A 17,440-nucleotide genomic window follows, 5' to 3' on the forward strand; every position below is an offset into this window, starting at 1 on the left:
TTGCGGCCAGAAGAAGAAAATGCTCGTGTAAATACATACCTACTATCGTGCAAGTTGCAAGATTGCATGCATGTATCAAAAAAGCTTCTGAATTTTCACACAATAATTATTGGTACTTGCTTTACTGTGCGCATGCACAGTGGAACGATAGTGGCGAATATGCCGGAAGAAATACAAACTATACCGCACAGAATATTCTGACATCTACCGATTATCTACGAACTTATCCGAACCTGTGGAATCTGTCAAATAGTACCAATACGATGACAACATCGCGTCTCGCTTACGCTTGAAGAATGAGACTGGAGAGACAGTCAGCACTTTTACATGTAAACAGTTATGATCGCTGTAGTTTAAAATACACACTATTTGTGAAATTGAATCCATGCACGTGTACAGGCGCTATTATGCTTAAGGTATTATTGCATACTGTAGTCATTGCGATAAGTAGGATAATGAGTATAGAATTAGATCAAACAAAAAAATATTTGGAGTAATCTTAAAAAAAATAATAGGTATTATATACGTGCTATTTTTAAAACAAACGGTTGTCTGCCACTTATATTATTTTATAACAGTATGTAGGTGTATCTGCGATTCAAAAGAGAACAAAAAAAGAATATCAAAGCAACGTTATCTAAGCGAAGGATCTTTTATTGTATTGTCAGATACCTAGTTATACCAAAATACTTCCGTTTTTATTGTTGAATGAAGTAGTTTGTATTGTTTAGTTTCCACCAAATAATATTATGGACTCGTATGATATATCCAGCAAAAGGTTACATAATGTTGCATCATCTCAAGATAACATATTATTATTAATATTCTTATGGATGTAAAAATACTTCGTGACGATTTTCAGTGGACTGTAGGAAGGGGATTTTGGATGCTGGGAGAAGGCGTTTATACAGAGATTCAGTCCAGGTACTAACATTTAATGTTGAGATGGTTGGGGCTTATTCTGTATTCACGCACTCACACAAATAGTACTATCACTCTCAGGTTACACTATACTTGTGGCAGATGGGTCGATAATGAGTTAATAATTGTTTATGAATTACGATGATTGACGCGGCGTTGGTCGAACCATGATTCGTAGTTGAATTACTGCTTTGATGACACAATGTCGGTCAAACTAATGCAAGTCTTGATGCTACATGTAGGTAACTAACGTTTTGTAAGCACGGTTGAATAGTCACTCGTTAATTGATTAAAGTGCCTGGAAGACAATAATTTGTGTAGTAGGTAGGATGGAAATATGGGATGGGATTTACGTCACGATATGCATTGTCTACATGTCGCGTGTCTTGCCGCGATTCGCTGTGAGTGCATGTGGACACCTCAATGAGGTCACCTGTACCTCGACCACGGGCGATAGTCGTCACGGCGCCAGTGCGTGTGGACGGCTTAATGAGGTCACAAGTCAAAGTCAAGGAGTGGACAAGACTTTAGAGCTTGTCCACATAGCGCGTTTTGACCCACGCATAAGTTGCGCGTTCTCCAGGTACATGTGACTAATTGAGCCGTCCACACGCACTCGTACAGTGACAACTGTCGCGCCCGGTCAAGGTACAGGTGACCTCATTGAGGTGTCCACATGCACTCGCGGCGAATCGCGGCAAGACACGCGCCGTGTGGACAAGGCCTTAGATATAATTTAATTACACATACATAATAATTATTTATATGTTTCAGGATTGGAGTTATAATATTAATAGAAATACAAAAGTTTTTCCTTGAATAATGTTTTGATATTACGGGTTTTGACTAAACCGCAGTCATTATCGATCTAACCGATGGTTTATTCCATGTTATTAGCTGTTTTATGTAAGTAAGTATAAGAAGATACTCAATATTGTTGAACAAAAATGAGTGTTAATCTTTAATTGCATGGTGTTGCCTTTTATCAACAAACTATACTTATTATCATTTATATTTTGTTGTGTTAATTAAATAAATATTAAATGATTAAATTGTATTTAAAAAAAGTCTGCAGTGGGTTGGTTAAATAGTTATATTTTTTTTTATATTACACGTGTCACAGTTAATTTATACTAATAATGTGATCGATTAGAAAAGTAATAATATGTACCCTACCTACACCATTCATTTAAGAGTTAATAATTAAAAGAAATGATAATTCCAGGAACTATTCCTGATTTTTTTATAAGACTATTAAAAAACACTAAGTATACCTACTTAGATAAATAAAAAAAATATGATAAAAACCGTGTTGTTCATTTATCTAGGTACCTATATTAACCTTTTGCCAAAAATAATATCATAGACAATAATTAATAATATTTACTACTACCCACGATAAGAAGCGCCTATTTCGAACACCCGATAACTCCACATAATATTATTTAAATAATATAATATCACCATACGCTACATATGTATAATTCAATACAATATTCATAATATATTCGTCATTATCTTAAACTTATTAAAAGAAGAAGAGAAAGAAAAAAAATTCTTATTTTAAAATACAATATAATAAAAAAAAAATATCGGTAATATTAATAATTTATATGTGAAAATCAAAACGTCAATTAAAACTAAATAATTATATTGAATTGTGATTGTGGAAATAGAATATGTCCCGTATATCAAACCATTACTTAGACTAGCTTCACTGCGATACATTATTTTCAATAAGAATATTATTTATCTTTATGTTAAATGATGTATCTACATATTATTCATACCTTAAAATGTGTAACTATACATTTTTACCAAGCTTTATAGGCTTAATCAACTTTGAAAATTAAAATAAAATACGCCGATCATTCGAAATTTGTATCAGATTGGCTGACATTAATGAACGGTTTATTTACTATGCTCATATTTAAGACTTTATAGGACCGCATTTTGTGATTAGTACGACAATTAAAAATGTCTGTCAAACTTATTATGACTGTTTGGAAAACAGCATAGATCACATACACATACATCGTATTATAAACAAGTGAACGTGACGTATGACAGTGAAAATAAACAATGTCAAAACACTGTAAACAAACCGAAATCTCAATGCCTGGTTGGTTCACACCCCTTATGACGTATATTATATCACGTGTATAGCATATTTAGTGGATCGTTTTTAATAAATGTACCCAACGTTTTGTGTTAAACATATCAAATAAGCATCTTTGCGGACGTTTTATAATATAATAATGTACCTACATAGCCAAATACGCAAGGCTTGTGTGATTAACCTTAATCAACTTAATTCAAATAAATAACATTACATACCCATATAATTTTGTATTGGATTGACAGAAAATAAATCTATCGTTTATTAGTATGCTCATGTTTTAGATATTGTTGAGACGCATTTTGTGATTACTACCTATTGACAAGTAGAAATGTTTGTCAAATAAAAACTTTTATTTTTCCTGTTTTCACATCGTCTTATTCGTGCTCGAACCTTTTTACAGTTGAAGGTCATCCGTCTCGTTTGATGTTTGAAGTAAGTTCTGGAGTTTGCATCAATATTTTATGAATTCGTTCAAGAAGATATGTATACTGTCATAACTTTACCAATATTTCAGATTTTCCGTCGAGAAATTTGGATAAACTTTTGAAGAGCTGGCAATGCAAAAATATCCATCATACTTTTAACATTTTAGTTCTATTTACAACAACATTGATCTGATTATTTAGTTGGGATTCATTATTCCAATAATAGAATATCATTCACCAAGATATTAATTATAACTTAACAAGTAGATATATTTTAAATTTCGAATTAACTTATAAATAATTTGATACACTAAGAAAGAGTCAATTAATTTTAAAGTAAATTTTATTTTTACCACGTTCAATTCTAATAATATCGTAATATGGACTTCCAAAGTGTGAAAATTGTATTAACAGATTTTTATTTTTACGAGAAATTGATATTAGCCACTTGCTTATAGGGTCCATACATGTGATTTTTTTGCCAATCCTTGGATCCGAACTCAAGACCAATGACATTATTGGCTGACACGTTACCTACCGCTCGATCATCGTAGCCTTAAAATGTAAAGTAGGTACATGCATACATTACAATATTAGAAACATTTGTTATTTAGTATATTATAGATAGGTATACATTCCTGGCCGATTCTCGTATATTTTTCGATTTTTTAAAAAAACAATGACGTTATTATGCAATGTTTATACAAAATCAATAGGTTATTAATTTAATTATTTTAATTAAACAGTTCTGCATAAACTAAGATGGTCGATCACTGTAGGTATACCTATAGCATTTTTTTTTAATAATCGTCTTAATTTTGGTGGTGCAACGTATATAATAATATATGCGTCAATATAAATTATTTATTTACATATCAACAAAAGTCGTTTCCAATAAATCCTATCAATAATTAGTACTTACAAAATTATATATCAAGACATTATACCTTCAACTAGCTGATCAATGTACCTATCTATGGTTCCCGATCTTTTTTTAAATATTAACCTTCAATTTGATGTATGTATAAAAATAAGCGTCAATAAAAATAACTAATTAACATACAGTAATAAACAATTTGTTTAAATCCCATAATTAAGTTAGTTTTGATTTAGCTCAATAATCCTTAACTGAGCAATCACTATAAATATGTGTTATACTATATATAGGGCCTATATAAACACATTTTAGTGTATAGTAATATATAGGTATATCAAATCGAGATTTTCAATATTTAGTAGTTGGTAGTATAGATAAACTTGAAAATTATTGACATAAGTACTGTTATATTTTTTTTCGTAATATTTATCTGTTTAATTTTCAGCATAACTTAATCGCAAACTTTTTCCCAGAAAATAAAAATAAATGAAGAGAAGTAATTTAAAAGAGATGTGTGATGTATTTTTTAAAGTAGATAAATGAATCGGTAATTTCAATGGATGTTCTGAAGAAATGTCTCTCATGTATGAAACTAAGAGAAGAAGCAACCTAGTGTGGGGTGGTCAAATTAAATATCTATAAGCCAACCTTAGTCGAGTAAGGTTGAGCTTATTTAGGGCTGTTGCGTACAAATAAAAATAATACTTTTTTGTACTAAAAAAAAATAGATTACTTCTAGATTTTTTTAAATAGAAAAGTAATAATTTTACAGATTACAGTAGTTATAATACGTACAAAACATTAAATATTATTGAAAGCGGTCATTTTAACATTAACTACGTCTATCTTGGACAATAAAATAAATGCCAATTGACGGGTGGTATGTATGACGAGATTGCTCACAGAACGAAACTGGCATGGAGTGCATTTGGGCGCCTAAATAATATCCTCAAAAGTGACCTCCAATTGTGTCTTAAGCGTAAAATGTTCAACCAATGTGTGCTACCAACGCTCACGTATTCTTGTGAAACATGGATAATTAATGTCAATTAAATTTTTTATCCAAAAATTACTAGTAGCGCAACGTGGAATGGACAGGTGCATGTTGGCAGATAAGAGTACATGATGTGATGGATGTCGCTAGGAAGATGAAGCGACAATGAGATGGGCATGTCACTTGGTGACTGGATAACCGCTGAACAAATGCCGTTATACAGTAGTACCCAAATGGAACTAAATGATTATAGGGACGCCCTAAAACTCACTGGATAGACAAACTCATATGGTTCGGTGGATGTACGTGTCAGCAAAGAATTAGAGACCGAAAAAAGTGGAGGGAGCTAGGGGAGGCATTCATCAAGCAGTGAATCAACCCCTACTGATAAAGATGATGGATAAATATTATATTTTATGAATTAGTTTTAAATTATCGCTTCAATCAAATATGTTTTTTTTCTTCGTTTTTTATGTCTCACCTTATTAGTCAACTATTGTTGGCTATTTCCTTTAAGGGGGGACATGCTCGTCGTAGGCCAAAATTGAGTTTTTTTTGTATTTTCAAACCATGATCCTGGACATTCCTTAAACGTTGTACATAATCTATTTATATAATTTTGAAGCCTTACTATCCTTTATATTTATTTTAAGTATTTGATGACTGCATAAAATATTTTTATTACATAAAATATTTTTATTACATAAATACATTACTCGGTCAAAACCAAATGCCGCCTATTCGACTCTTCCATTCTGACGGTGCTGCTTTACGGTAGCGAATCATAGCACCTTACGAAGGCTCAGAACAACCGTATACTGAGCTTCGAAAACAGATGTTTGCGACGAATACTGGGTGTGCGGTGGTATGACTTTAGGAGCAACGAGGAGATAAGAGAACGCACCAAGCAGCCTCTCATCACGCTGAAAGTGAAGAGGCGACGTTGGACCTGGCTCGGCCACGTGCTGCGGATGCCAGAAGAGAACTTCAACCTGGCTTGCCTGTTTTTCAAGCCGACCGGATTCCGGCGTCCTGGAAGGCCGCTAAATACAATCTACAGAGTGTATACGGCGGAGCTACGGGATGCTGGTTTGACCTGGAACGAAGCAAGAAGACTGGCGAGCGACAGGGATTCTTGGAGGCGCCGCGTGGTGTCCATATGCTCCAGTTAAGGGGCGGATATGGCAAAAGAAGAAAAAGAAGAATACCACTGGATGACTAGATTTGTCCAACGATTGTCTCTTCTTCGAGCTATGAGCCCATCTCCATTTAAGGCTTTTAATAAACTCTATTACATCGCAAACCCTTGTCTGCTTCCTTAATCCACTCATTCCTCTTTTTTTATATTATAGTTTACTTAATATCTTGCAATCTTTAAAATGGTGTTACAATTAAAAAATATTAAAAAAACTTATGTTGCGGAAATAAATATTAATAGTATACTGTATAATATTATACCTATTTTTTTCTACACAAATTTTTCATTAATATCCAGAGATTCAGTATTTTGTTAACCCTATCTTGGTCATAAAGTTGGTGACATGCGCCTTACGTAATGCGGTTGGGTAAGTCTTCCGAGAAAGTTTTATGAAGAAATAAAGCTGACATTTTACGAAGAGCTGTAAAAATCATTCAGCTTCCAGATGAACTTTCTTCAGGGTTCGTTTTTACTTAATTCCAAGATATAATCAATGCTTATGTAGATATGTCTCAAAAATGCAATAAGTATTTAGTTTTTCACAAACATCATACCCACAATATTGTCATATTCAAACTTACAGTTTATAAAAAAATATTATTGAGTTATCACTGAAAACTTATATTTTTTTTATTAATCAGTAATTACTAATGACGATCTAATAAATCGAAAATTTATGGTGGAAAAACATTATATAAAATAATTAGGTAGGTAAGTAATTTATCCACATTTTCTATTAAATATATTGATATAGATCATTCTTGAGTAGAAAAACTAATCCTGATCTTATATTATAAGTAGCAAAGTTAATGGTAGGCTGTTAAGATCCGCCATAAATAATTCAATTAAACCCTGCGAAAATTTAGCTATAATAGATATTAGTAAAAAAATAATTACAAGATAGAAAGAACTTTTTATATACCACGTTTTAAAATTTTCTGTTGAATCATATAAACTTGACAATTCTATGTATTAATAATTTAGGACAAATAAGGCAATTGTCAACAAATCATTTTTTTGCTATTTTGCAACAAACAAACAAATATAGAATACTGAAATTTCATTTTGATTTCCATAGTAACGCACGTATATATTAATAATTTAGTTGCTAGGACCACATCCTTAGCAACCAATAAGAGTGGATTGGATTACGGATTTCTTCCGAAATATCTTTTCATACAAAGCAGAATTAACTGAAAATGAATTCAATTATACTTAGGAATGGCTAATGGCATTGGCACTATGTTCTGATATATTCTAAAAGTTTCAAATGTCTAGCTAGTCGGGAAGTTAGTTAAAAATCGATTGCAAGATTTGTACTGGATAAACAACCACGGTACAAACAAAAATACGAACTAAGAAAAACGTGCTAAAATACTCTTTTACCTATAAAATATCTAAAATTATGCAATTAATTCCAACATAACTTTGGATATTTTATAGATAGAATAATATCTTGTATTTATCTAATAGTTTGGTTTAATGAATATAAAAAAAAATAACCAACAGTATGTATAATATGTATTCTTAATCCGACGAAAACAAATAAGTATGAATGAAAAAGTAAGCACAATTTTGTCGTATAGCCCAAAAATACCAAAACTATTATGGTTTGGTCTAGGCAGGGTTTGGTTGATTTTTTTTAAACTAACCAACCAACACCATCTTTAAAGTGTAGTCTTAAGGGGGGACATGCTCAGCGTAGGTCAAAATGGAGCTTTTGTTCTATTTTCAAAGCATGATCCTGGACATACCTTAAATGTTGTAGATAATCTATTTATATAATTTTGAAGCCTTCTTATCCTTTATATTTATTTTAAACATTTGATGACTGCATAAAGTATTTTTATTACATAAAATAGTATTCTTTTAAACCTCTCGCTCTAATGTTTTAGAATATAGTCATATTTCAGTACATAAATGTGCAGTGGTGTTAAGATTTTTTACATTTATTATTTATTAAACGCATTTTGACCCACGCTGAGCACGTCCGCCCTTACCGTACTTATTTTCTTATAGTATTGTAGTACTTATAGTATTTAAAAATATACTCTATTAACCTACCAATATGTTAGAACACAAAGGATAATAATACACATAACTTAAAAACACACCAGAAAAAATCTTAAAAAACAATATGACGACGGACAGGACACAAACCTGTATCCATCGGATTTAGACCGGATTTCAATTTAGCCACATGCATCTTACCTAATTATGACAAAATTAACTAACAGCATGCAACCGAATCACTTTACAATTTTCGCTAATATTGATGATTGGCTTCTGTAGCTTGAATCAAGACACCAATAATAATAATAATGTACTTTCCTTGATTATCAACCAGTGTCAAGAATATATTAAAATTTCGATCATAACGTAGGTACTCGCACTTTCTAATAAAAAAATATTAAAAAAATTCGTTAAAACTGTATTTTAATACGAGTAATACATACTGCAGAGCTTCCTTTGGAATTTCGTCTAATTATTCGATATTTTATTCAATAATAATTATTTAAATAAATATTTTTTTATCTATAACTGGATTGTGGCCGTTAAGAAACACCACAATAATTAGTAAAATGTGTTTCTGTGTGTGGTGTTATGTGGTTAGTAATTAAGATTTTCGAGTTTGGACTAATATGGGAGAAACTAAAATGTATAGAAAATTATGTTAGTTTCAATATTAACATGGAAAATGGCACATAAACGAAATACGCATTGGTAATATTAGAGGATATTAAAAGCTTTGTATTTCTTGCCATTAAATCTGACTATCATCTATTTATAAACTAAAACTGCATTCAATGTCTTCGACTGTGACTGGCTTTCACATTTATATCGTGTTTTTTCTGTGCTAGTCATTACACATAAAATATTTTTTTTGTAAAAATCCTGTAATTAAAATATAACCTCATTTTTATATGCGATCACCTTTTGCACAAATTGGATGAAGAGCAGTAAGTAGTTTGATCATTTAAAAATAATGGCGTAACGCACTCGGTCGGTTGCGATCAGTTGGAAATCTGGGACGGGCCACAGATTTTAGAATCGGCCTGTTTTGCGATCTTTCGTGTGCATTTGGTAAAGTTCATAGTTAGCATAGACTTATATGGGTACTATATAAATAATAGTCAGATAGAGTCATAGACCATAGTTTGGCAAGCATTCTAGCAACAACACCGCCGTAATTACTCGATTGTTGCTCAGCCAATTAATACTAGTGTATACGCGCTTACTCTAAAATATCGAAAATAGTAATAATAATATACATTATTGCAATTAATTTATTCTAATTGCAGCAAGCTATGAATGAACGACACATTACGTGAACGCGACACAAATACAAATATATTTATATTATATAACAATAAAATTTAATAGTTACACGCGATATCATCATTTTTGACTGTATTATTATGACTAATACTGTAATTATATATTTTTTATGAATAGTGCTGAAACCTGGAGATTGAAAAATAATTATCTTGTATTCACTAGACTTAAAAGCTAAAAGTTAATCTAAACTTATTTTTGACATTACACTCACGCGAAATTAAACATCACGTACATTAATTTTTACATTATCTTTGTATCATCACCAGTGGCTTACTTAATATTTATAATATAAATTTTACTAAGTATTTCCACTATAATCCACTGGTAAGGTGACTAAGCTGTTAAAAATCAGTACATGAATATTATTTTCACTCTCCTATTATTATTTTATAATCTTTCACCTAGTAGTAAAACATACAAAAGCAGTGAATCTTTAACGTGGCGTTTTCATAAATTGTCAAAAGTGTAGTTGCGGCCGGCATTCGCGGCAGCTATCTTTGATGGGCCATTCGCTGCCGTTTTGATGGACTATTCCGCGCGGCTTTCCGGATATAAAAATGGCGGCGTTGAAAAATTAATGCCGCTATTTATGGCGCCGTAAATTATTATGAATTGGCTGCACTCCGCGCCCTACACTCCAAAGCCTACTAAGCTCCGATGGTGGCAAGAATATTTTCAACGTGTTATCTAGCGAAGCCGGGGATTAAAATATATTTAAAGCACCTCCTCTCATTTTACGTCACTGCGCTATTAAAACAATGGTACATTTAAATTATTTCTCTCGTTAAATTTAGAACGTTAAAAAGTTTCGTCAAATATTAACGACAATTTTACGATTGTTATTGTTTGTATTTCCCAGTTTTTTTAATGAACTACTTATAAATCTTTAGAACCATTTAAAAATGCCCTGAAACGTAAAATTGTAATATTTTTTTACGGACTTCAATACCTGTAGACTTAAATTACTTCTAAAAATATATGCTAATTTATCTAGATTGTCAACTAAGGGGTTTTATTAAAACTTAAATTGTATTTAAAATTAAATTTAGAGACAATTTACTTAACTGTACTTAACTAAGAAATTCTAATAAGAATTATATATAGAAATCTTCTTGATTTGAAATCGCTTGTTTTCTCACTTCCATTAAGTCGCCATAAGTTTGGCTGCGTAAGGCTTTGTATATAATTACCTTGTTTATTTTTGGCCTTTAATAGTTATGAAATCGGCAACTTGTGGTAGTGAAAAAAACCATATTATTATAATAAGGTTTTAGCTAAGATTAACTCGGTGACATCTCTGAATTTGATAAATAATAAGATTATAATTATGCGACTATGTATTTTATTTTAATTTTAAATTGGTTAAAATTTGTGTGGTTGAGTGACAGAATATCCGGTTGTGAAGCAGGAGGTCGTATATTTAAATTTGGAAAATTCAAATGTTGTTTTTTTTTAGATATATTTGAATTCAGATCATTCACGTACCTAGTCCTAATAGATACTACTAACAACCATTCTTGTAAAAAAATCCTTTTATTTTCTTCAGAAGCAGGTCAAGGACACAGGATAACACAAAGACACCATCTAGGATATCGGATTGTAGACAACATTAAATAAAATACATATTATTCGATGTTCGAAAAATACATATATACTATATTCTTATAATGTAAATATCGTCTCTGTTCTGGCAGAACACACTAACTGGAGAATACTAGTTTTGAATAATTTGACTTTGAAGTTGTTAAAATGTTTGAAATAATGGTCTATCATGTGAATTTATTAAGTAATCGTAAAAAGGATGACTTTAAAATAAAGACTGTTTATTTATTAAGAAGGTTTCCAGACGGTAAAGTTTGAAATAACGAACGTTTTGGTACTAACTCAATTAGTCATTTTTTCGAATTAGTGTCTTCTGCCAGAACAGTGACGATATTGTAAATACAAAGACTGATTGTCCGTAAAATTATTTATTTTATTACTTATTATTTACGCTATGTAATATGTAGCTGTATTATATGCTATAACATTATGATTATTTCAGGCTATCTAACGCATACACAACTATGGGATGTTGGTTTACGGCCGGTTATGAAACTTCATAATATCAAACTCTCAATCAATTAAATATTTTAATTAGAAATAAAAATTACCTATGTCTCTCAGCCTAATGACGCCATAAAACTAAAACAAAAAAACTAGGATGTATGATTTTTTTCCAAATATCAAATGACAAATGAAGATAACCGCTCTGACTCCGGACCGTTACATCAGTCAAGTCTTCACTGGACATGGTGGATTTTCTAGCAAGCTCTAAGATCTTGGTCCTGCTACCCAATTAACATGCCCATGTAGCGGAGAAATACAGGATGCAAACCGCATCTTCTGAAAATGTCCTAAAATGTGTACGGAAGGAAAAGAGTTTAAATAGGTTCAACCAGCTGTTGGGCCCATCCTACTGTCCGACCTGGTCGCCACAATTTTATTGTATTCAAAATAAATGCGGCATTACACTGTCAACGCAGAGATCTTTTTAATTAAATTGTTCGGCAGTTTTTTTATAAACTTTTGTTCTTTAGTAAGACCATTAATTTTACTTCTATGTGCTCTTCTATCCTATTGGCATTCGTAACATAAAGTCATGTAAATTCAATTAATACACTCTTGAGTGCATGGCGATCTCAGTCTAGTGTAACTGGCTTTGAGGCATTTTTAGTCGTAAAAAATACTGATGCTTTACATCCAAACGTAATGTCTCGTGATACGGCTGATTAAGACTGAATGTGGTACGGGGCGGATGTAGTTTGGTGGGGCCATTAACTTCAATCTCTAAAATCATACTATTTAGAAAACTAGTATTATAAATTATATAATGACATTGATATTATGTAGGTCGTATGTCATTCATTTTGACAGAAACATAATATAATCTCAATACCATATAAAATACGTGTTATGACTGAAGCCATCGTATTATAGCGATTTCTGAAATATAAAATTTATAAATATAAATACACTTTATTGTCATGAAAATTGAAGATTTTTTTACAACCGACAAACATACTTTTCCATTCGTAATTTGTTGACGTCAGGTAGGTTCCTACGACTTATCAAAAGGGAACCTTTAACGCAAAATATCCTTACCTATCCAAGAAATTTATATTGAAAGGAAAACGTCCGCAGACCCTAAGAAACGTAGAAACGTTTTGTATACGTACTTTGGTAAGTTCGTTCTGTTTAAGCTGCGTGCTTAGTGAAGCGTGGGGACGAAGTAAAGCAACTTTACCGGCGCTCGTTGCTGAGGGCGGATTTACTGTTACTCTCAGAGTGTATACAGTGGTAGAAGCTCGTACTGACAAAGTGCCCCCAAATTAAAAAAATAAATATTTATGAAAAAAAGTTGTAAATATTGATTCCTAGGAATTCTGGATTTATTCTGGAATTAAGGATTGCTGAGAAGGTGTAATTTTGATTCCTAAAAAAATGTATAAGTATATAACCATTAACATTTTTTAAATTAAACCACTTAGTTTAATTCTATCGTGTCATTTGTTAAGTAAGTAACTAGTTAGGATTGTTTTTTAAACAAAACATATATTTTTTTTATTTACCCATATTATCTTCAAAGGTTTTTTTTAAGAAGTGAGCTTTTCGCTTTTCTTTGGCCGCCTCACTTCGCTATGAACGCAGCTTGAACTAAAAATTGGAACACGTTTACCAATGATTGATTTCTTGAGAAGTAAAGGTCTCAATAAAACTCATTCTATATAGGTATATAATATATTAGAAATCTACGAAGACGCAAAAAGGAACGAAAAATATAAAATATTTATTTGAAAGTAATTGCATAATATTTCATTTTATACTGGAGGAAAAGTATTCTTAGGTATACATAAAGTTTTTACATGTTTTTCGAAGCTTTCTATGGAACTATCAGAAAGACATTTTTATTCAAAGGAGTCTTGTGTGAAAACTGGAACATTGCTTTGCGGGTAAAGGCACTCCACTGTATCTGGTTAGAAGTTCCTTTGTTCTTTAGTTATAAGTTATAACGCCATTCCAAGTTATTTCATAGATGAAACCTGTATGAACATTTGAGATAAATTGGATTTATAGTTTTAGAGTAGGTACCTATGTAGATTTTTGAACATATTATTGAATTTATAACCACTACAAAATTGTTTTGATGCAATAAAATATATAATGAGAGATATAACTTATGATAGATTATTTTGCGATATATTGCATTTGTCAGCATTCCAAAGTAGTCGTGTGTTTTTTTTTATTTTACCGATCAGATTTTTTTTTAAATGCGGTTGATTAGGGGGTAATTAGATTTACGTAGCATTCCAGTATTAGTAACTTTTTTATAACTTACCATTCTATGAATATTACTTACAAACTCAAAGTGGAGGAACCTCTAGCAAAATTCTTTACTCATGTAATGTAGGTATTATAATGATATTATAAGTTAAATATTGACACAATTAAGATACATTATTCAAATACTTTAATACATATAGTAAATTTGTTATCCTCATAGATGAGAACGTCTATTTTCCGATTCGATTAGTGTCAGCTAAATATTATGATATATTTCGTCTTCAGAATAGAAATAATGATACAAATTGTATGTCGTTTTAGTAGTTTTTTTTAGGAAATTTATAGATTTTGATTTCTGGAGAAATCGTCAATAAGAATATTTTGAAAAATTTTCACCAGTAATATTATTATAAAACAAATTGAGATTCGATTATGAACATAATTTGTTAAATTGCCGGAAGGCACAATTTTTTATTAATTTATAAAAAATATAGATCACAATATTAAGATGATGAGTAATTTAAAATGACATACCTTTACATGTAAAGTCAACAGATTATTTAACGGCCCACGTGCTCGTCGTAGGTCGAAATTGAGTTTTTATTGTATTTTCAAACCATGATCCTGGGCACTCCTTAATTTTTGTAGATAATCTATTTATACAATTTTGAAGCCTTATTATTTTTTATAGTTATTTTAAACATTTGATGACTGCATGAAGTATTTTTATTACATAAAATAGTATTCTTTTAAACCTCTCGCTCTAATGTTTTAGAATATAGTCATATTTCGGTACATAACTGTGCAGTGGTGTTAAGATTTTTTACATTTATTAATTTTTAAACGCATTTATAAAACCATTAGTATAATTTATTACGAGATAATTTTTGTAAAATATTAACGATAAAAAATTATATTGATAATCTCTGTGATCCCAAATTTGACAAGAATTAGGCATTTTATTATTCAAAAAATCGGCAAGATTAACACATTTGAAGATAATTCTAAAGATATTTATTATAAGCTATGTCTTTGATCATTCAAGTGTGATAAACATCTTATGAATAATGATTGCTTTATAATAATTATTGACCTAAGAATAAGGTAGTGTTTTTTTGAAATACGCCATTTCTTTTGTCATTCCCCAGTGGTTAAGCTACAACATACGACCGTAGCCATAAATTGACAAACTATAATTGAAGTAGGGAGTAAAATGATATTGACGCGCGTGTTTCTCAAACTCAAAAACTCAATTTTGACCTTCGACGAGCATGTCCCCCCTTAAGCTAACTTTATAATTATTAATATACCATCAAATTCTTAATTCGACCTAAATACAACACGTGGGCCCGTTATTAATTTCTCAAATTATAAAAATATTTTTTTATCGTATATTATGCAATTATACAGATTTTATTGTCATGAGTTTGAGTGTATTGTTATTGGATGGCTGATGAAAATGGTGTTTTGATGTTGATAGAAAGTGTGAATGGGAAACTAAATAAAGCGCTGGATAATGGTGAATGGATATCTGCTTCAGGCGATAGTCTATCATCTGGCGCCTCTTATTAAACCTTGCATTGTCTTATTCTCGCCTGTCCGCATTCACAATACGTCCATACAAATTGTAGATATCGAATTCTTACTGATATATATATTATATTATGAGATGAAAACAATATCAGAACAAATCATATAAAAAAAATTATACACATTTTATGTAACATTAAAAATAAGAAATTGAAGTTGCACACCAATGTTGACAGATAATTATATTACCAAATCGGGATTCAGTAGCAAAAAGCGGGACAACCTGTGTTTTTAACTTTTTAAGTATCGATTAAATGCCCTTTTTACTAACTGACGCCCGGTTCACTCCAAATTTCAGTTATAACCAGTGGCGGCTCGTGGATAAAATATTTGGGGGTGCTGCGGTTGATTAAAAATAAAAATAAATGTTTATTTGAATTATCTTTTATTATTAACATCAAAATTAAATATAAATAATTAATTATATTAATAATTAAAATAAAGAACTTTGCATAAATTGCTTGCAGAAATAAATTTTAACAATGTTAATAAATCATTATAGTTATATTTGTTTCCTTGCTGTGGCGCGTGTGTTCACGCGCAACGCAGAAACGCAGAAATACTGAAATCGGACTGTCTGACCGACAGTACGAACCTGCGGGCACCGCTGCCCGCGCCCCTCCGTCGCCCACTCAAGAATATTCTACTGAAATCGTACTGCGCAAAACCAAGTACCTACCGTGGTGTATGCTTATATTATTGGACATTGGATGTATCGATGCGCGGGCGAGCCGATTACACGCTTAATAATATTGATATTTTATAATATACATAAATTTATGCATATTATAATATTACATTTGTCTCAATTTGCTTGGCGGTGCTGCAGTACCGCAGTAAATATGGACGAACCGCCACTGGTTATAACGTACTTGTACTTGCTAATATTTTAATAAACTATTTCGTTCAATGATAAATAGATAATAAATTTACATACGAACCAATATCACAGTATGTAAATATATATATGGTTCTTGTCTATTTAGTAGAAGTCAGCGGCAAACACATTTTGAAGATAGCCGATATACCGGATTACTTGTTAGGTTAGGTTTATCATTCTTGAATTCATGAGTTTTTTTTCCAAAATCGGCTATGAAAATTGCCACTGTTCCCGCATACCTTCCAGTAAACAGACTTGTACCATATATTATGTATATAGGTATTGCTGTAAAGGAATATTTGAATGTTTAAAGTAGCCCTTTTATACGCGTAATTTCCACTGTTAATTAATTTTCATCGACAATCTCTTTGGTGAACGATGTATTATTATAAATTAATTGAATTTTTTGAAATACAAAAATTTTGTCGAATTCTAAATAGAGTGCGCTTTCATTAATATACATCAAATAGGGCAATGCTCCATCATTCAATACAATAGAATATATTCTATGAAATGCGCGCACTTGCCAATTATTATTTTATTTTACATAGCTCCCTTTAACTCAATTAAAATTTCTGTCGTATCTCAAATTAATGAACAATAGCACCATACTGCTATCAATTATGAAATACACTTTATCCATCTTTCGCCAACAATAGATGCGCTTAAAATAGATGCCAAAAATAAACGCTTGGCGTTAATTAATTATTATTATGAAAATGAGATAATTCGTGAAAATTATTAATTTAATATGCTATCCAAAAAGATTTA

This window comes from Rhyacophila brunnea, unplaced genomic scaffold, assembly GCF_057557595.1.
Source record: "Rhyacophila brunnea isolate RB1 unplaced genomic scaffold, BYU_Rbru_1.0 scaffold_5, whole genome shotgun sequence".
NCBI lineage: Eukaryota > Metazoa > Arthropoda > Insecta > Trichoptera > Rhyacophilidae > Rhyacophila > Rhyacophila brunnea.